Below are 22,970 nucleotides of genomic sequence, written 5' to 3'. Positions count from 1 at the left end.
TTTATGTTCAAATTTTAAAAATTTAAGAGAAGTGGAGATTTTTGCTGTTTGCTGAATGTGAAGTAATTGACAACAAATTTTCTAAATAATTAGATAATGCAGATGAATAGCCAGGACAAATTCAGGTCAAAATAATATTTTCTCCCTTATTTGAGACTCACCTTTATAAAATAGGCATAGCCTTGAAAATGTATATAAATCAAATTGTGGTGAATAAGATCATAGTTGAAATGGGCTGAAAACCTGCTGTTTAAAGGATGCTTAGCATCTTTATATATCTGCCTATGGTAAATTTGTTGAATTGAATGTATAAATCTTTTGCAAAACAAAGCACCCCTCCTAAATTTATTGTTTCTTTTGTAAATTTGGATTTTCACCAATTAGGTTTGCTTGTAGTAATCTTAGGAAAATGAAATGACTTCAACTTCCCATTCTCTTTCAGCAAATGCAGAAGTGGAAGCTTTATTATTTCAGAATAACTCCCCTTGTACATGCAATTCATAAACACTATATTCTTCATTAAACCCCAAACAAATCCTCCCTCAGGAGGTAGAAATTGCTAAGCTGTTCCTACATTCAGCTTGTACAGCAGGGGATGACCTCCTGGGTGAGGCAGTACACTGGAAACACTGGAATTGTCAAGTGTTTTCACATTAATATCCAGAAAAGTGAAGGCCTGGGGCATGGAATGAATGCTCAATTAACCTGGCAAGCTGAAGGAAGGTGAGAAATAGTCAATAGCTAAGGCGAAAGGGGGAAATAAGTAAATAGAGTACTCCATGAATACATTCAGTCCATTGTGGTAGTGCTGTAATGGTTTTTGTACCATATATCATATGCAAACACTAAAGGATATATTTTCTATTGGGGAAAAATTTGTAATACTATGTGTTTCCAAATGGCATCTGTACCATCTGTTTCTTACTAAATAGACCATTCCCCTAAGCACAAAGAAGGACTAACTACTAATTTAGGGTATGATTCTTAATTTTTTTTTATCATTACTTCTCATTTATTTATTTCTTTGTTTATTTGTTTTTTGTCAAGTATAAAGAAACTCTCTCCATCAAATCTACAATTAAATTATCAATATATTGTACATCACCTTAATTTCCAAATATATAATTCCATTACCCATCCAGAGAACCATCCCTTGTTTTTGAAAGGAAAGGAAAAGAAAAGAGGAAAGAAGAAAGAGAAGAGAAAAAGGAAGGGAAGGGAAGGGAAGGGGGAAGGGAACAGGGAAGGGAAGGGAAAGGGGAAGGGGGAGGAAGGAAGCAAAGAGAAAAAAAAGAAAGGAAAGGGAAAGTGAAGGAAAAATGCAGCTCAGAAAAATTTGCCAATTTAGAAAGTCTATGCAATATTGCATACTTCTAATCCTTAACTCTGCAAAGAAGAGAGATGGGGAAGTGTGTTTCTTAAGGTTTATGCAGGTGTAGGTATGGTCATTATAATCATATGGCATTGTGTTTGTTCTTGTTGCTGTTCTTTCCACTTCCATCATTATAGCTATTATGTATAAAGCTTTTTTGGATGATTTCATAAAGCTACATAAGCTTTTCTATCTTCTTTACATTCATTATTTCTTATATGGCATTAACTTTCTGACATAATCACATTCTGCAATTTGTTTAGCCATTCTGTGTACCTGTACTTAGTTGGAATCAAGCATTTAATTGAAAATATTTATTTCTGTGTCACACATGGAAACTGTACCATAGTCAACAATGCAGAAAGTTTGTTTTGTCCTTTTAATAGATGTATACTCTGAATATATTTCAAAGAATAAAAGTAAAGATTAAAATAAGATAGCAATGTTTTCAGAAACTGTTGAAGTAACACGATGGGTATAAATAAGCTACAAAAAATGATGACTTCCATACAAGAGTGCTATAAAACACATCACAGAAAAACGTGTCACTTAAAATATAAGGATATGAACCAAGAGGAACAAGATCTCAGCTAGCCCAACTCTTGAAAAGGGAGTAGCATTAAAGACCTGACACAAAGTAATCACTCTCTCCTCTATTCTCTTTCCTCCATTCTCTCTGTGTCTCTCTCTCTCTCTCTCTCTCTCTCTCTCTCTCTCTCTCTCTCTCTCCTCTCTCTCTCTTTCTTTCTTTCTTTCTGTCTCTGTCTCTCTCTCTCCTCTCCTCTCCTCCTCCTCTTCTTCCTCTTCCTTCCCTCCCTCCCTCCTTTCCTTTTTCTCCACTTTCTCTCTATCCTTTTCTTTATCCAACTTCAGTATATATGGAATCAGCGTTATTATCTGTCCATTCCCACAAAGTTCATCATTTCTTCTCTGGCTTCCTTTCATTCTCAGTTTTGACCTATAGTTAACCAGTTTAATTATGCGTTGTTGTTCACATTGAAATCTCTTATCCCCCTTCCCTTTTGTCCTTCATATTCTGCCTTAAGCCTTAGGCCAGACTTACTATCGACCTTCTTGGCTTATTGTCATGAGTTGTAAGTTTCTGAAGAAATTGGATATTCCTGTTATCTCATTTCATCAGGATCCTCTCTGCTGAATCATTATCCTTTTAAGTTTCCTTGATTCACAAGATATCCCTATAACAATTTTAAACCTTCTCATCTCTCCTCAAATTTCTATTGTATCCTGTTCTATTTTATAATTGACTTTACCTCTCCAGTATACCCCTCACACACATATAAACAACTATGGAAATAATTTCCTAAAGAAGAGGTCATACCATGTCATACCCCATCTCAAAAAATTTTAGTACTTCCATATTACCTATGGGAAAAAAAATCCACTTTTTTTGGCCAAGCATTTGAGACCTTCTATAATCTGGTTCTAGTCTACCTTTCTGGCATTTCACACTATCTCTTTTTATGAATGCTAGATTCCAGTCAAACTAAATATTTATATTTCTTAAGCATCTGATTTAGCATGGATCCTAATAAGTATGGGAATGGTCACACTGACTTCTCAAAATTCTCACTTTCCTTTAAAACTCAGTTCAAGTGCTATCTCCTCCATGAAATCTTTCCTCATCCCTCCTTCTTTAAAACTCTTTTTATTCCTTTAACTGTATATGTATTATATTCTTACAACCAAGTGTGAGCTCCATGGGTACAAAGAGCTGTTTGTTTTTCTTTGTTATAGTCATTGCCTTGCACATAGCAGGCTTACTTAATAAATACTTGTCAGATTGAATTGAATTGAAGTGGCAACAGATTAAATGTGTGACATATTAATGTCAATGAGCAAGGATCATGCTTATTTGATTACTTGTGTAAGTTTTTGTAGAAATTGTGAGGGGAATTTAATACATGTACTTTGACAAAGATATAAAGTGCTCGAGTAAATAGAAGGATTCTTAGACAATATTGATTAGATTTTAGAATAATTTTTTTCACCAGAACAGGCTTAAGAAATTCTAATAACATGTTATGTACAAGTCTGATGTATGAATAAGAAAGTTTTATATGCAAAATGACTTAGGAATGCATTTAGATTGTTTAAGATAATCCAGAAGTGTAAAACCAATTCAAGTACACACTCCAATGAGAATTAAATCATAGTTTCATCTTTAAATATGAAAAATGACATATTTATTTCTTTGGGTGATTAAGAGAGTAAACATTAATAAATTTAAGTAATGTATAATGGAAGGATGTGTGGTGATAATGGTACAATCAGATGGATTTGGAGCTAATTGAATGACTAAATGCCCTAAAAATAGTGATTATTCTCCTAATCTGGAGGGAGATATTTAACTGAATACCACAGTGCTTTGCCTTTAGTATTCTTCAGGTCAAATTTTTAAAAAATAACTTATGAATTAAAATGTGATGTTATTTTTATCAAATTTTCAAATAACAAGAGATGCAATATAGCATAATGGATAGACAACAGAGTCGGAAATATGTTCCTCTGACACCAATTATATTAAACTGTACAAGTCATTTACCTTCTTCAGGATTTAAACAGTTCTTTAAGATTATGAGCTGTATACCCTCATCTTTATGAGTTCAAATCTGGCCCCAGACACTTATCAGATGTATGACCCTGGGTAATCACTTAACCTTGTTTGCTTCTATTATAATCTGTAAAATAAACTGGAAAAGATAATGGCAAATAACTCTACTATTTCTGCCAAGAAAATCCCTAAATCAGATCATGGAGACTGGAAACAACTCAATACAACAACCACCTTTAGGGTCCTGCATTAATAAAGAAACTTTTCTTACTAGACATTTCTATATCAACAAAATTACAAATCCAGATCAAATTAACAAGAAAATAAACAATTATTTTAAAAAGCCAAACATTTACAGAGTTAGTTTTCATTGTTTGACAAAATCATAATTCAAGATCCTCAGTATGATAGAATTAAGTTGATTAAATGGATTGACCAAAACATGTTAATGCTGTTCAATTCAGTAAACATTTATTAAGTGCCTACTATATACCAAATACTGTGCTAAAGGTTAGCAATACAAAAAGAAGTGATATGAGAGTTCCTGATCTCGAAAGAGCTTATGATTTAATGAAAGAAGACAACCCATAAATGGAAGCTGAAAAGGAGGGAGAGAAGGGCACCAGGAACCATTCCATACCATAGCATCTTATTCTTGTAGTTCAGGTCACACAAAGCTGAAGATAGAAAATGGAATGAGCTGTGAAGTCCTGGTTCTGCATTCCATAATGGAAAGTTTTCAGTGCAGCTTAGGGCTTCCATCCAGCACTTCAATCAGAGAGGAGAAGAAGCTGAAGCTATTGGGCAGGTGGTGATATATCTAAACTTCTGTTAAGCAATATGATGAGAATATGTATGGTGATTAGCTTATCATAGGAAGAGCATCTTATGGAGTAAGGACTTTCATTTCAGCTCAGAAAGTAAACTGCAGAATATAAAACCAATATGACTTAAATATCAGTTTATGTAAAAATTATTTGACTCTTTTAGTAGTTTAACACACACACACACACACACACACACACACACACAAAACCAATTCAATTGGAGTCAGTAGAAAATTGAATTAAATTCTGTAACCAGAACTTATTGCTACATGCCATTAGACAAGTCACTAACCTAATTCTGCTTTCTCACCTATAAAATGATCATATTATATTAATGACGCCTTCTTCATGGGATTGTTTTCATTATAAAATACTTTGTAAGTCTTAAAGTATAGTATAATTGTTATTACTATTCATAGTATGATCAAAAAGGCTAATGAAATCTTAAAGCGAAATGCCAACATAAAGTCTCCCTTTATGAACCTATCAGATAATATGAATGTTGTATTCATTTCTGCACATCATGTTTTTAAAATGTCACTCATAAACTAGTATGGACTGAGAGAAGGAAAATTACAAATCATACAATTTTAAAGCAGGGAGAAACTAAATTGAAACCATGTCATTTGAAAATAATTTGGAAGAATGGTGAGGTAGAAAGATGAGGACATAGCATCAGCCTTCTAATATTCAAAGGGTCATCATAAGAAAATTTGGACTAATTTGTTTTTTCCCTAGAAGAGACACATAATTTTCAGGTAAGCACTTCTTAGCTCAATATGAGAAATATTTTTTTTTAAGAATTAGAACTGTCAAAAATATAATCTGAGATGGCTGAGTTCCTATACCTGTTCTTTTTCCTTCCTGAAATCTCCAATCACTCCACATTTCTATGCCTTTCCAGTCCATCATCTCTGCTCTAATTTCCTTTTCTTGCTTTGACAGTATAATGAAAGAGTTAAAATTTACTCAATCCTATATGTTTATCTGTTAAAGATACGGGGTGTCAGGAAGATAAGGATGTTAAATGAGTTAACAGAATAAGCAGTATCCTGACTCTGACACCGCAACATGTGAGACTAGTACTGTTCACACTTTTATTTGCCCCAAGGACTTGTCTTTGTTAGTTCTAGAAGAAATATAAATTATAGAATATGTTTGTACATTCTCCTGTGTGTGAGGAACTTGCCTTTAACCAGGTATATGATTTTGACATATCTCTTGTTTGCAGGAAGTCCAAATGAAATCAGTGTGCACATCAGATCATGTTATTCTCTTAAAAATCAAATCCCTTCGTAAATGTCTATTCATTGTCATCACTAATCACACTGACAAAAAAATTGATGTTCACCCATTTCTTTTGTAATTGTACATGCAAGATAGATGAAATCCCATTGAGAGGTATACCACATAAATGAATCCTGGCCACTTTGAGCATTAAGGAAAGAAATCAGATCTTGTTTTTCTTTCTGTCTGTTCTTGCCCAAATAGGACAGAAGGCCAAGAATTAACTTTCTATTAGTTCTAATTGCAACTACAGGCAACAGTAGCCCACAAAAGCCTTTAAAGGAATTGGAGAAGGAAGTTGCTTCTTAAAATTGGACACTCTACTATCTACTTTGATAAAGAAACAATGTGGAAAAGAAAACATGCTACTAAGTAGCAATGAAGGCCCAACTAACATGTGATAACGTAGATCTTAAATGAAGCAAATCAGGATGATTGCCTGACTTCTTCCTGAGTGTTCAGTTTTAGGAAAGAAGGTATATATGTGGGGAAAGGCCAGATTTGGGATCTAGAAAGACATAAGCCTTGATACCATCTTTCTTCTATGTCTGAATGATCTTTTCCTGTGGCAAACTCATTTTCTTTTTCTTTTTCTTTTTTTTTTTTTAGTTTTTTTAATAGATTTTTATTTACAAGTTATATACATGGGTAATTTTACAGCATTGACAATTGCCAAACCTTTTGTTTCAATTTTTTCCCTCCTTCCCCCTATCCCTTCCCCCAGATAGCAGGTTGACCAATGCATGTTAAATATGTTAAAGTATAATACGTACAATATACGTATACATGTCATAACAATTATTTTGCTGTACAAAAAAATTGGACTTTGAAATAGTGTACAATTAGCTTGTGAAGAAAATCAAAAATGCAGGGGGACAAAATATAGGGATTGGAGATTCTATGTAATGGTTCATAGTCATCTCCCAGAGTTCTTTCACTGGGTGTAGCTGGTTCAATTCATTACTGCTCTATTGGAACTGATTTGGTTCATCTCATTGCTGGAGATGGCCACTTCCATCAGAATTGATCATCATATAATATTGTTGTTGAAGTATATAATGATCTCCTGGTCCTGCTCATTTCACTCAGCATCAGTTTATGTAAGTCTCTCCAGGCCTTTCTGAAAGCATCCTGCTGGTCATTTCTTATCAAACAATAATATTCCATAACATTCATATATCACAATTTATTCAGCCATTCTCCAATTGATGGGCATCCACTCAGTTTCCAGTTTCTGGCCACTACAAAGAGATCTGACACAAACATTCATACACATACAAGTCCCTTTCCCTTCTTTAAGATTTCTTTGGGATATAAGCCCAGTAGAAACACTGCTGGATCAAAAGGTATGCACAGTTTGATAACATTTTGAGCATAGATCCAAATTACTCTGCAGAATGGCTGGATGTATTCACAATTCCACCAACAATGTATTAGTGTCTCTGTTTTCCCACATCCCTTCCAATATTCCGCATTATCTTTCCCTGTCACTCTAGCCAATCTGACAGGTGTGTAGTGGTATCTCAGAGTATTCTTATTCTGCATTTCTCTGATTAATAATGACTTGGAGCATCTTTTCATATGACTAGAAATAGTTTCAATTTCTTCGTCTGAGAATTGGCTGTTCATATCCTTTGACAATTTATCAATTGGAGAATGGCTTGATTTCTTATAAATTAGAGTCAATTCTCTATATATTTTGGAAATGAGGGCCTTATCAGAACCTTTGACTGTAAAAATGTGTCAAACTCATTTTAAATAAATATTTAGTTCCTTTTTCCTTTTAATTGCATTTTTGATTTCTATGTGTAGCTCATGTCTTTCTTTGTTTTTAAGATGAACCATATACAAGATAATAGTTTTAAGTGATAACCCAATCTTTTATTTAGTATTATATTGTCACTTAACTCTTTCTAGTTGTTGACACTTGTTTATTTTAATTCAGGTTCTTGATCAACTGTATTTGCCTTTTACAAACTGTATCCAACACAGGTTTCTCAAAATTAATGCTTTATTTCCTTAATCCAATATAAATTCTATTGGTTTTCTTTTTTCCTCCTTTTATGTTTAGTTTTATAGGATGTTATTCCTGAGTGCCACTCATTTTTCTTTGCTTTTCATATATCTTAGCTAAGCCTTTCCTTTAATTTCTTATTAAGGAAGAAAAGTCCTGCATGATTTTGATTAAATTTATTTGGTTAGCAATCTTTCTTTATGATTGCTCTAAATACCTATATACATTTTTTTTTTCATTTTAGATCTTGGCAGCCATGTTTCTGGATGTTTTAATCATAAGGTTTCTTTGTACTGGTGCTGTGTGTATTTTCTCCTTCATATACTTTGTTTTCTAGTTCCAATACTTTTAGGCATATTAAAAAAAACTATTTCCTAAAATTCCATATTCTAACTTTTTATTTCAACATGTTTTTTTCTGAGATATCTTCAGTCCCTCTGAGTCTCTGTGTAATTTCTAGTTTTCAGATAAATTGGTTGTCATTGTAAAAACATATATATTCTTCAATTGACTAATTTTTTTTACTTTGCAAAAAAAAGATTTTTCAAAGCAATCAATACCTCAAAAAAATCTGATGTTATATGCAATGCTCCACCCCTACAGATCCTAATCTTTTCAAAGGAAACAGAAATGGTTTCTTGTCTTCTCTTTTCTTTGAAATTAAGCTTGTTCTTTATAATTTTACAACTTTCAGTTGTACTCTTTTATGATGGTTATTTTCATTTACATTGGTTTCCCCCTCCCCATTTGTCTTTTTTCTTAGTTTTGTTTATTTCATTTTACATCTGCTTATGTAAATTTCTCCATGTTTCTCCATATTAACTAAGCTCATTGTTTTTTATACATGTACCACAATTTGGTTCAGCTATTCCCCAACCAATGGGTATTAATGTGTTTTCAGTAATTTGCTCCCACAATAAGAACTGGTATGAATATTTTGGTGCATATTGAGTCTTTCTTTCTTTTCAGTGACCACCTTCAGGTATCTGCTTAATTCCTTATGTCAAAAGAAGGACATTTTATTCACTTTATGACATAATTATTGTTGAAAATGTTTGTACCAATTCAGAGCTCCATCTATAATGTATCAGTGTTTCTATTTATTCACAATCCCTCCAACATTGCCCAGACACATCCTTTGACATTTTTGCTATTTGTTGGGCATGAATTGAAGTTTCAAAGATGTTTTGACTTATGTTACCATATAACATTATATTCCCTAAAGTTATATAAGATGAAAAAGCATTAAGAGGGTAAAACATATACCTATGGGAAGAGTTTCCATATTGATGGGACTCTAGAGCATTAAAAATATAAATATTTTTGCATTTTCACTAATGAGGCTATGTATTGAAACTTCTTAGTTCTTAATGCAAGTATCCTTCTCCAGGCTTATCTCTAATTTTTAATTTTGAGAGTCAAAAGTTTTTATCTGGTTTTTATCATCATATCACCAATTCCTCATGGGAACACTGTTTTCTAGGGGGAAAACAGTCTTAGCAACTTCTGACCCAAGGAAAAAATTTCTGGCCAACCAATGTGAGGATAAGTAGAACAGAAGCAAAGACGGCAGAGTATAGGCAAGACCCAAGAACTCTCCCAATGTTCTCTTTCAAACAACTTTAAATTAATGACTAAATCAAATTTTGAAGTGGCAAAGCAAAAAAAGTCCATAGGGAAACATTTTCCAAGTAAAGACAACTCTGGAAGTCTTCAGGAAAGATCTATAAGTTCAGGGTGGGCATAGACTTGGAGCAAGGCCCATTGGTGAGCCTTAGAGGGGGCCATGACAGCAGCCACAGGAGCTGTATCTTTTACCTCTCACAGATGGTTAGAAGAGGGGACAATTTGTCAGAAGGAAATTATAGTGGACCCTTTGCTGTTACTGGGAGCAGCAGACATTTATTGGCAACATTGTTGACCCTCAATAGTTCTGGGTTTTAGTTCCAGGACAGAGAAGAGCACTTGTGATTGGTCAAAAGGGAGCAGGGGGTCTAAGATTAATACTAGCACCTGCATTTGCAGGAGACCTTGTTGTAGTTTTAGGGTTAAATGGAACACTACTACTTGTAGCTTCAGGAAAACAGGGATCCTTCCTAGGTAATGGCCAGAATAGCAAAAATATGTCTCTCACAGGATAACACCAAGTTGGAAGCACAGAAAACCTGTAAACCCAAAAACTAGCTCTAAAAACAGCAGCATGAAAAAACCTGAAATTTAGCACAGTGCCTCCCCATCCTCAAGTAAAAAGAACCCAACTTTAACATAAAATTCAAAGTCAAAAAATAGGCTGGGAAAATGAGCTAATAACAACAATAAAGTACTTAACTATAAAAACTATTGTGCTGTCAGAGAAGACCAAACACAAACTTAGAAGAAATCAGTGTTAAAACAGTTATAAACAAGACCTCAAAAAATACAGAAGAAGCAGAAGAAAAAAAAGCTGAAGAAAAACTGGAAGAAGAAATGAGAATGACACAAGAAAATTATGGATGGGGGAATACTTAGTAGCTTGAGAAGAGAGAAGAAAATTACTGAAGAAAATATCATCCTAAAGGATAGAATTGGCCTAATGGTAAAAGAGGTACAAAAATCAATTAAAGAAAAAAAAAACTCCTTAAAATGCAAGGTACAAAAACTTACTGAAATAAATGATTCCTTAAAAATTAGAATTGGGCAAGTGGATGCTAATAATTCCATGAGACATCAATACATGACAAAATAAAGTTTAAAAAGTGAAATAATAGAAGAAAATTTTAAAAATCTTATTGGAAAAACAATTGATCTGGGAAATGGATCAAGAAAAGACAATTTAAGAATTATTGGACTATCTGAAAGTGTGATTGAAAAAGACTCTAGTCATTATATTTCAAGAAATTATTAAATGAAACTGCCTTAAATTTGGGATCCAAAGGATAAAATACAAATTTAAAGAATCCATCAATTGCCTTCTCAAAGAGTTCCCAAAATAAAAATTCACAAGAAGATTAAAGCCAAATCCCAGAGCTCACAGATCAAGGAGAATATATTGCAAGAAGTAAGAAAGAACAATTCAAATATTATGGAGCCATAGTCAGGATCACACAAGATTTTGTACTTTCCATGTTAAAGAAATGGAAGGCTTGGAATGCAAAAGAGCATGCATTACAACCAAGAGTCACCTACCCAGCAAAACTGAATGTAATCCTCTAGGATGGGGGTGGGGGAAATGGATATTTAATGAAATAGAAGACTTCCAAGCTTTCTTGATGAAAAGATCAGAGCTGAATAGAAAATCTGACTTTCAAATACAAAACTCAATTGAAGCAAAAAAAAACCCAAACTAAAATAATAAGGAACTCAATGGATTTAAACTATTTACATTTCTATATTGGAAGAGAATATATAAAATTCTTAAGAATTTTATCATTATTAGGAGAGTTACAAGTAGTTTGCATAGACAAAGGGCATGGTTATGAGTCAATTGTATTGGTATGATCTTTAAAAAAAAAGGATATAGAGATGAGAAAGAAGAAAGAAAGGAAAAGATAGAATGGGATGAATTTTCTCACATAAAAGAAGCATGCCCTTGCAAGCTCTCTAATGGTAAAGGGGGAAATGGAGAGGTGGCAGGCAAGGTTTGCACTTCTGATTAAAATTTATTCAAAGAGAGAAGAATATCAGTTGTGTGTAGAAATCTAAACCAATGGGGAGAGAGGATGAAAAAGGCTTGAGAGATATGGGGAATGGGAAGAAGAATTATAAGGGATATGGCAGATTAAGAGAATCAGTGATTAGAAGCAAGAGACACTTTTCAGGAGGGACAGGAAACAGGGAGGGAGAAAGACAGAAGAGAGAGGGAGATGGAGAGAGAAGAGGGGAAGGAGAGAGAGGAAGAAGAAATTGAAATGAAGGGTAATGCACGATTAGTGATAATAATTGTGAATGTGAATGGGCTGAGCTAAATAGGATAATGTATTAGAAATCAGAATCCAATTGTATATTGGATACACGAAAGAAACTTGAGACAGAAAGATATGGACAGAGTTGAAAGGCTACTATGCTTCAACTGAAGCAGCAATCATGACTTCAGAGAAAACAAAAGCAAAATTAGACCTAATTGAAAGATATAATCAGGGAAACTACTTTTCACTAAAAGGTACCATAGATAGTGAACTAATATAAAAAAACTTTTACCATAAGATTCTATGAAAAAGGCCTCATTTCCCAAATGTATAGAGAACTGAGTCAAATTTATAAAAATAAAAGCCATTCCCTAACTGATAATGATCAAAAGATGTGAACAGAAAGTTTTCAGTCAGGTACCTATAGTCATATGAAAAAAAATACTCTAAATCATTATTGATTAGAGAAATGCAAATTAAAACAACTTGGAGTAACCATTTCACACCTATTAGAAATGACATATGCTGGAGCATATGAGAACAAATAAATACACTAATGAATTATTATTGGAGTAGTGCACTGGGCCAAACATTCTAGAGAACAATTTGTATAACTCTACCCAAAGGGCTATAAAACTCTGCATACTCTTTGATTTAGCAATATCCTTACTAGGTCTATCTCCCAAAGAAATCAAAGGAAAAGGAAAAGGGTCTCCATGAACAAACATATGTATAACAGCTCTTTTTTGTGATAACAAACAATTTGAAATTGAAGGAATGCTCATCAATTGGGGAAAAACTGAAGAAGTTGTGGCATATGATTGAGATGAAGTACTATTGTGCTATCAAATATAACAAGATGGGTGATTTCAGAAAAAAAAAACAAAACAAAACATGTCAAGACCAATATGAATTGAAGCAAAGTAAAGTGAGAAGAACCAGGACATCATTTTACACAGGAAAAGCAATGTTGTAAAGATGATCAACTGTGAAAGAGTTGGCTACTCTGATCAATATCTTGATCCAAGACAATTCCAAAGGACACATGATGAAAAAGACCTATCCACCTCCAACAAAAGAACTGATGAACTCAAAGCAGATTGAGATATAATTTTCTTACTTTATTTTTTTGCAATATAGTTAATACGGCAATATGTTTTACATGATTTCGCATGTATAATTGATTTATTCTGTGTCTTCTCAGTGGGTGGAAAAGGGGTGAGAGAGAGGGAGAGAATCTGGAACTTAAAAATTAAAAAGAAAAGATATTAAAGTTAATAAAATAAGTAAAGAAGCAGAAAAAATAATAAGCTGAAAATCTAAATTGGCATTAGTAGGAGCAAAAGCCATCATTATTAGAGAATACTAACAGTAGATATTGATTGATAGACAGACATATATAATTTGCATTTTTTCTGCATGTGGGCATTTTGCAACAAATGTCACAGTGTTTATTTCTATCTTTATTTACTCATACATGAGAATGCTGAATTAAATGTATCACATATGTTTATTTGAAAGTGTGATGAATTAGTCATTTGCAAACAAAAACACAATGAAGTAAATATGATCATTTCAATAAGGACATGAGAGACTTATCTAACACTTACTAGCTATGCATACAACTTATGCTACAATCCATTATTATAACACATAGCTATGCATACAACATATGCGTATATCTAAGATATATGTGCTGATGGATTAATTCAAAGGACTGAGCACCCAACTATCTGCCATAGTGTGGACAATGTAAAACTGCATTCTTCATCTGTTTTCTTTTTCCTAAATGGATTGTTATGTTGCTATGTTTTGAGTGACCATGCATCTCATTCATAAGATAGAGAAGATAAACTCAAGTCTGGCTTCAGTTTCCCTATGTGAAAAAAAATAGATAAAAATAAAATTTGCCCTTCCTACCTTACAAGGTTTTTGTGAGAAAACTGAAAATTTTATGTAAATGTGAGCTATCATTATTTAGTGGGAAATTGTTCTACATATTAAGTTAATTCAATTTGGCGAAAATTAACTAAGCATCCAGGAGGTAAAGGTTACTATGCCAGATGCTGAGGATACAAGTGCAAAAATGAAACATTCCCTGCTTTAAGGAGTTTATATTTTGTTGGAGGGATACAGCACATATGCATAAGTAGAAGTAAATATAAAGTAAGAAAAATTTGGGGAGGTAGAGAACCCAAAACATTGGAGTGAATAAAAGGAGGTCTCATGTAGGAGTGGCCTCCAAGCTGTGTTTTATAGGAAGCTAAAGATTCTAAACAGCTAAAAATGAGGATGGAATGTTTTCTAAACATGGTATGCAGTCTGTGCAAAATCATTGGTTAAATATGAGCACTGAAAATAGGAGGCAAGGGTCTCAATATTAGAAATATCTTTGGGAAGTAAAATGGAAAAAGAAAAATATTTAAAGTGAAAAAACAAATGGTCATTGCACAAAAACTGAATTCTTTTTTTTTTAAATAAACTGAATTCTTGGTTAAATTTAGGTCTTTGATTCTTAGTGGTAAAGAATAATGTTATAGCTATATTTTTGATCAATGGGTTAATGGGAAAATTATTAGGAAGGGACTAAAGGAAATTTAATCAAGTTGGAAAATATTCTGAAATGCCACTTACTAATACCTATTTAGAAATGTAATTTCTTCATTCAGTACTTCCAAAAATGATTGCTCATTACACAGTGGGATAGCCTTATTTGTTCAAATAATTTATTTGCTATTAAGTTGTTCTTATATATCCTTTTCATTTATCAACTGCTTGCACTACCTTGGGATTTTCCCACTATGTCTCAAGAAGTTCACAATTGATAAAGACTCATCAATCCTGTAAGATCTTTTTAGCCTTGGTACTCCCATCTCATTACTACCTTCTGTCTCTTTGATCGGAAAGTGAGCCTGTGAATTCCAAATCTCCATTTAGGAGAGAACTTAGCTTAGAAATTCCCTATTTTCTAATCTACCTGTGCTATCTTGGGACTTCTCTGACAGATTTCTTCATGATACTCCCCCATCAGCTTTGTCCTCACCCTACTCCCATTTTTAGTTCCTTTTGGTTTTCATCTTCTCCCATTATCTTATAAACTCCCAAATCCAATTTGCCTCCAAATCTTGCTATTTTAACTTTCATCATATCATTTTTAAATATCCTCTTTTCTCTGCTCACACAATTACTATTCTTATCCAGGCCATCTCCTCTCACCTAGAGTTCTTTCCAACTTTCCAACTTGTTTATCTGGATATCCCTCCCCACTCTAATCCATTTCCATTCAGATGCCAATGTGATCTTCATAAAGTGTAGACCAACAGGTCACTCTCTTACTTTTTAAATGCCTGTGGCTTACTATTACTTCCACCATCAAATATAAAATCCTCTGTCATTTAAAGCTATTCGCTATCTGGCTCTTTCTTGCTTTTCCAATCTTCTTATGCTTTATTCTGCTCCACACACATTGTGATCTAACTGTACTGTCCTACTTTCTGTTCCTTAGACAGGACAATCCATTTCTTCATTCTGTACATTTTTATTGGCTATTTCTCATGACTGGTGTCTCCCTACTTACCTCTCACTTAGCTTCCCTGATTTCCTACAATTTAGCTGAAATCCACCTTCCCCTTCCACCTGTTGTTCTTTTCTCTCTAAGATTACTTTCCACTAATACTGTATATATCTTCTATGAACAGTTATTTACATATTATCTCCTCTATTAAAATGAGAACTCCCTGAAGACAGGACTATGCTTTTGCCTTTCTTTGTCTCTTCCCTTAGCACAATGTCTGGCACTTGGTAAGTCTTAATGGACTGAATAATTCTAAAATTCTAAGACTTATCTTGTGTATGTAGAAACTGTTATAGAAGTTGATCAATTCCCATAGAAAAAGCAGGCTACTAAATGAGAAATTAACAAAATTAGGCAAGAGGCATAATATAAGAAGAAGTAGAAAATATTAAAAAATAAAATAAAACAAAAAAGGTCATATGGTAGATACCTAATGACAAATTTTAATGGCAGAAAATCATTTAATACATATTATAATTATTATGCGAGTAAAGTAGAAAGGGAGGGTATTAACTGAGATAACACAATGTATTCCTATTCATAATATATCTTTTCAATATCTTTCAGAATCTATTCTATTTCATTGCTTTTATTTTTCTTCTGGCTCCATTTGTCATTGGCTATTTGGCTATAAAAGAATAGCATAAGTCAGGTGCTAGCCATAACTAGAGCCTGTTAAAAGTCTCATTCTACTTAATAAATCATACTGTGTGATAACCACATAAAGCTTTCTGTGATAGTTCTTGGTGGAGGGAGGAAAACTGGATTCTTCCTCAACAGATGCCACCATAATTAGATAACTCATTATATCAAGGAATAAGGAAACAAGATTGACATGGATAAAAATTTGAACATATTGATAGCTTTTTTTTGCATGTGAGCTAGTGCAATCTTGGAAACCGATTTTCTGGACACTACTCAAGGAATGAGTCAGCAGTTGGAGTTGAGTAAGATTTTCCACAATGAAATTCTAATTCAAAGAAATATCCTAAGACTGAACCTTTAGATCATTCTTAGGGCTGATCAAGTGAGAAGTTGTGAAATTGGTTAGATATTTCTCACCTCCAATCCCAGATTTCCTGTTACCCTTTTGGTAAAGCCTTTGTTTCCCTTATATATTACCACCTTAAGAATTTCTATCTTCAAAGGTAGAATGACAAAGGCAATTGTTTAGTGGATTGTCACTTTTTTCACTTTTCTAGGGTAAAGAGGAGGTTGGGAATATGGAATGCAGAAATGAGGGCTTTCCTTTGACACTCTAATAAAGTGTCTGCCAGGAAAGATACTCCATCTATTATCTATTATCTATTATCTATGAAATGTTCCTTTCCTGCTTCTCTCCTTGTATTCTTCCCTGCTTCACTTTTCCCATATTTATCGATAACTTACTTTGTAATGATCTTGTGATAGTTGCTATAGTGAACACAAAATGGAATTTGATAGACTCTTCCATCACTGTACCATTCATCAGTTATAGTTCTAATTATAGTGGAACTCTCACTACTTCTTAAAGGAAGTAAGTGTAAGGATGTTTAAAATTTTTTAAACTATTTCTACAATAAAAGATGATACAGGAGTCACAGAAGGGGAGAAAGGGATTCAAAGAAAGGGAAGAAGAAATTTTTGAGCATGTTTTGATATAAACATAATATGATACATTGAGAGAAGAGCTCCAATAACAATGATCCAAGGTGGCACGAGAAAATATAAAATAAGAGGTATGGAAGAAGTATGGAAGGTATTTTCTGGCTGGCAGATCATGGAATGCTCCCTGGAGAAAGTGGTATTTAAACTGTGATTAAGGAATTGTATGATGCCATTGAATGCAATAGGTTATTTCTTGTCTCCAGGCTAAACATTTCCTCTTCCTCCAACTAATCCACCTGACATCAAACATTGTGCTTGTCATTTAGAATATCTACTTTATCTCCTTCATTTTGAATATCTACAGCTATCTGTTCAATGTGTGTGATTTTAAAAAAAATGGCTTTAGAATTAGGTAGCATACTCCTGATGTGGTTTTGTCAGGGAAGAATACCATTATTTTATTCCAGACTGTTTTTGTTACTGTAGCCTTAGACTGTATTAGCTTTGGTGAAAGCCACTTTATAAAGTCTCTTACAGTTTTAACTCTTTGATTCTATGTACCTATTTCCTATTTCCAGAAACTTATTTAAATTGGTAAAATTGGAACCGTTTTAATTGCATGCCATAAATTCTCAATTTCATTCTTTTTTTCTCTGATTTATTTTGATCTTTGTTCCAATATATAATGGTCTCATAGCTGACTGAGAAATGACTTGTATCACTTACCTTTTATTTCTTGTCAAAATCATTGTCATTTTCTTTAATGGTATGTCATGCTTGCTATATCTCTTCAAGAAAGCATTAATTTTATATAGATGTGAATCTTCTGCACAGACAACAAACTTTTGGTGTCTTTTAGTTTTGACTCTGAGTAATATTTCTCAGTATATTTTTCATAGTTCTTCCCTAGGACTATCTTTGCTTTGAAGTCACTGTTTATGTCACTTTAATTTGTATGTCCTCATCAGGTTTTTCATAGACTATCTGATCTATTTCTCTATTTTTAACCAGTATGAAATTATTATTAGTAATAGGTGCTTGTAATTATTGAGATCTATGATGTATACTCCTTTCCTTGCCACTTTCTTCCCCCTCCCATTGAGTTTCTTGACCATTTGTTCTTTCATATGAATTTTATTAGAATTTTTTCTAGTACTATGAAATAATCCTTTGATGGCTTCATTGTTAAAGTATTAAATAAGTAAATTAGTTGTATTATTGTCATATTTATTTTATTTGTTTGACATATCCCAAAGCAATATTTCTGAAATTACTTAGGTTGATCTTTATTTTTACCAAAAAAAAGTTTTATATCAGATTTATATAGTTCCTAGGTATGTCTTGGCAGAAATATTCTTAAATAATTTATCCATTTTGTAGATATTTTGAATGTACTTTTTCTTAAGAATTTATGTTCATAATATACAAAAATACTGATGGTTTTTAAAAAGTTATTTCATACCCTGAAGACATATAGAATTTGTTGTTTGAACTGATTTTCTGGTTTACTCTCTAGGTTTTTTGAGCAAATCATACCTTCCATAAAAAGTAATAATCTTGTTTCCTCTTTGCTGTGTTTATTCTCTCTCATTTCTTATCTTATTGTTATAGATTGTATTTCTGGAACTATATTCAAGTTGAATAGTAGTGATAAAAATAGTCGTCCTTACTTTATCTTTGATCTTTTTGGGAAAACCTCTAAATTTTCTCCCAGTCCATATGAAAGTTGGTTCTGAATGTGAAAAAGATGTTATATGAATTAGTCCTATCCTTGGATGGTGGATTTTGTCAAAAAATTAAAATCTATTGACATAATTATGTGTCTTGATTACTTATTTTGCCATGATTTCTTATATTTATAGTATTCCTTATGTTAAATCAACCCTGTAATCCTAACATAAATCAACCTGGTCATATTGTATAGCCTTTCTTTCATATTGCCTGTTTACTAACGTTTTGTTTTTAAAAACATTTTGTCAGTTTTCATTAGGATTATTAAGTCTATAATTTTCTTTCTCTGCTTTGTCTTTTCCTGACATCATGACTATGCTTGAATTTTAGAAAGGAACTGGAAAGGTTTTGTTTTTTCTTTTCCTGTTATTGAAAACAGTTTGTGTCATATTAGAATTGTTTTTGGAACATTTTATATAATTCACATAATCCAGTGCTTTATCTAGATTTTCAAAATACATTAAGAGAATATATATAATTTCCTTACTTAATATCAACGACAAATACTTAGTTAATTCATCTATTAATGATATTGCTCTGATAATTATTAAAATCTGCTTCAGGTATATATGATGAAAAATATTTTCCTTGTATTTTTACTCTAAGTACAGTATTCTGGAGAATACTAATCCCCTAAATAGAGGCTGGTATGTATGTACATGTATTCAAAAGTAGATGCATCAGTATCTATAGCTCTATATGTGTTTTAAATACAACTACAGATATACACACATATATGTAGACATGTTTAGATATCACCATATGCACATGTCTGTAAAATATTAACAATGGAATTTACTGATCAGATCCCTCCTTATTTGTCATGGGCAGCACTGGTTCCTCTCCCTTGACTTTGCTTAATCCAACAGAAGATTCATCTGGACTTCAGCAGCTGATGTGCCCTTCTTATACATTGCTTCTACCTCTGAGAATTATCTTCCATTTTTCCAATGTTTTCCACAGGTCAATACAGAAAAAGATCGGCAGTGGAAATTTTATCTTTTTCTTTAAATTTTTTTTTCTATTTTACTCTTTAGACCTCATCAGTTGATGGGGTTGTGTAACAGTTGTTACTAGCTTGTGGGCACACAGTTGAGGACAATTTTGTTTATTTGCCACCTCTTTTTTGCACTCTTTTGAGTTCAAAAGTTCCTCTTTGGTCTTGATTGATTGTGATGATGCTGGGTCTTCATCTGGTTTATAATCTACAAGTTCTATTTGACTTTAGGCTGCAATATTGATATGGACAATGCTAACCATTTTCCAAGTGGTAGGACCTAAATTATAGACATTTTTCACTGTTCCCACCATTAGCTTGTGCCGAATTTCAGTCCTAATCAAGTTGTCTTTCATATATTCTTCCACCACAATTATTCTGTAGTAGGTATATATATTCCAGACTCATGAAATACCAAAGAGCCTTCATCCTTATAGAGCCAGGAACTGTATTCTTTAAGTGATAAATTTTGTGTGATACTATTCCTTCTCTCTATCCTTCCCATAAAGTTCATTTGTTAAGACTTCAATACCTTCTCAATCTCCTGTTTCATTTTTACTGTAATCTGTCTTAGAATAAAGTTATCCAACATGATATTCTTGATCTGAATATGATTAAAAACTAATGGAATTCTTAATCAGCACCATTGTTCCTTCTCTGTGGCTATTGGCACCTCCAGAGCTTACTTGTTTTACTAATTATCTACTTTTTCTAAATTATCCATTTTGCTGAAATATATTTGGGCAAAATAGTTTCTGATGATTTCCTTTATTTTCTTCTCATTATTGTGAATTCTCTTTTTTTTCATTTTCTATACCATCTATTTAATTTTTCTCTCTCTTTAAAAAAAATCTTATAACCTCTTTATCAACTTTCTTAGTTTTTTTTTTTAACTCTTGGATTTATCAGTTCAATTTTATTTGGGTTTTAATTATATTTTTCTCTTTAATTTTCAGAATTTCTACTTTGTTGATTATTTGGGGAGTCTAAATTATATTTTTGCTTGAATTTTAATTGCATATCCAATTCAATTGTTCTTTTTCTCATTTATTGATGAAATCATTTAGTGTTACAAAACTTTCCCCAAGAATGGCTGCTCAGAACACCTTATAAGTTTTAATTTGTTGTTTCATTACTGTTCTTTTCTCTGATGAAATTTTTATTATCATCCTAATTTGCTCTTTCACCTAACAATTATTTCAAAATATGTTATTTAGTTTCCAATTACTTTTTAACTTTTTCTTCAAAGATCCTTATTCTTTATTCAGGGACTCCATTTTTATCTCTTTTGTGGAATCACTATTGTTTTTTCAGTAATTCAGAGTTCAGTTTTCTCTTAGTAATCTATTGAATTTAGATTGTTGTAATTATTGTATAGTTTTCCTATTTCTGATTATTTTACTCCGCATCCTCATGAAATGTATAGGGTATTATAGGAGAGTTTGCATCTTTATTGTGAGGGCTAACAACTGTGTAACTCTACCTTACATAAATCTAATTCTCACTGGTGTCAAGACATCACCCTGTGATATAATTGGTCTTTGAAAATGAAGAACAAACATATCCTCATATATATCATTTCTTACTACACAATAAAACTGCATTCCATTGATAAATCATCGTGGGGTTTTTTTTCCCCAGCCATTCTCCAATTGATAATCATCCACTTTGCTCTTAGGAAATTGAAAGAAATATTTTTAAATGAAAAGACTAAAACAATTCTCTCTAGTGAGATAATTTGAGGAAGCTATATTGCTTATTTAAAAAAATAAAAAAGAAAGGAAAAGGGCAAAAAAGAGAACAGAAGAAGAAAAAAAGGGAAGCTTCTGATGTGACCTAGCATTCTTCTCAGGACATTGAACTCTGGAATCATGACTATGCAGATGGTGTTTTCCCAGGAAGTATCTCCTTGCTGTTTGGCATTGAGTGGACCAATAATGAAATAGTTGGGATTAGAAAAAGAATTTTAACTGTCAACACTCCTAAGCTCTGGTTTCTCTGTGAGGAAAAAAGGAAGAGAGGAGTTTGTCATTTTATTTTTCTTCAATGGATTGGTAGTACTACTCCCATGGAAATGAGTTTGAAAAATTTATTTGGGTCTTACAAAGTTCAGATAGATTAGATATAATTTCAATCTCACTTTTATATTTGATCTATTTTGGAAATGAGTTTAGGCACAAAGGACATTCTATGGTCTTAAGAGAAAAAAAATCCCCCTAACATGTAGCTATAAAGTAGTGAGACAATTTGATGAAAAATGAATTATGTAAATAGACTTAGAGGTAAGGATAAGGCTTTCTAGATGTGATTGTGGTAGTTCTGGCATTAACCATTTTGTCTTTCTACTAGATATCTTAGAAATCTACTGGTGTTTAAAATTTTAAGGATAGCCAGAGGTTTTAATTACACAATTTGAAAGAAAAGGCTATCCCTGGTAGAGGCTGTACTTAAATTCATACTATAGTGTAAAATGGCAAATATTAGATATCAATTGTTTTTCCTAGGAATGGGCTTTGAGAAGAAAGAACATGAAGCATTAATAATAGTAGCTTATGTTTATATTATGATTTAAGAATTATAAAATATTTTATATTATCTCCTTTAATTCTCACAAAACCCATGAAGCAATTGGAATCAGGGAATATAAATGATTTGCCCATGGTTATATTGCTAATAAGTGTTTGCGGCAAGATTTCAGTTCAAGTCTTCTAGCACTCTCTATACATACTCACTGGACCACTTTCCTCAGGTTAATATAAACCTGAAATGTGGGGGGAAATAGGATACAAGAAACTATAGAAGGGATGGAGGGGGATAGAAAAATACAAGGCTGAACATTCCAAAGATATACTTAGTCAAGTTAATGTTTTGTCATAATCCTACTCAGTCCTACTCAGAATAGGAGGATAACAACTGACTTGTATCTGTCTAATTAACATTTCTATTTTACTATATTGGAGATGCACTTTCCAAAAGTAAAATGGACTTCTTTGCGAAGTGGTAAGTCTCTCATCCTGATAGTTGTTTAATCAGGAGCTCTCTCAGATCTATCTGAACTTAGGACTGAAAAAGACCTTAAACGTGATTTATTTATATCCCTTCTCATGTTTTAATGATGAAAACAA

At 32.7% G+C, this 22,970-nt stretch overlaps 1 pseudogene; it reads right to left on the bottom strand.

Moving 5' to 3' along the window:
- Window positions 1-19,664: 19,664 nt before the first annotated feature.
- On the bottom strand, window positions 19,665-21,254 carry LOC127545516 (phosphatidylinositol transfer protein beta isoform-like; annotated as a pseudogene).
- Between the last annotated feature and the right edge of the window lie 1,716 nt (window positions 21,255-22,970).

This window comes from Antechinus flavipes, chromosome 1 (genome assembly GCF_016432865.1).
Source record: "Antechinus flavipes isolate AdamAnt ecotype Samford, QLD, Australia chromosome 1, AdamAnt_v2, whole genome shotgun sequence".
NCBI classification, from domain to species: domain Eukaryota; kingdom Metazoa; phylum Chordata; class Mammalia; order Dasyuromorphia; family Dasyuridae; genus Antechinus; species Antechinus flavipes.
Note: the sequence above shows the minus strand (reverse complement) of the source record. Positions and strands in the feature narration are given on the sequence as shown.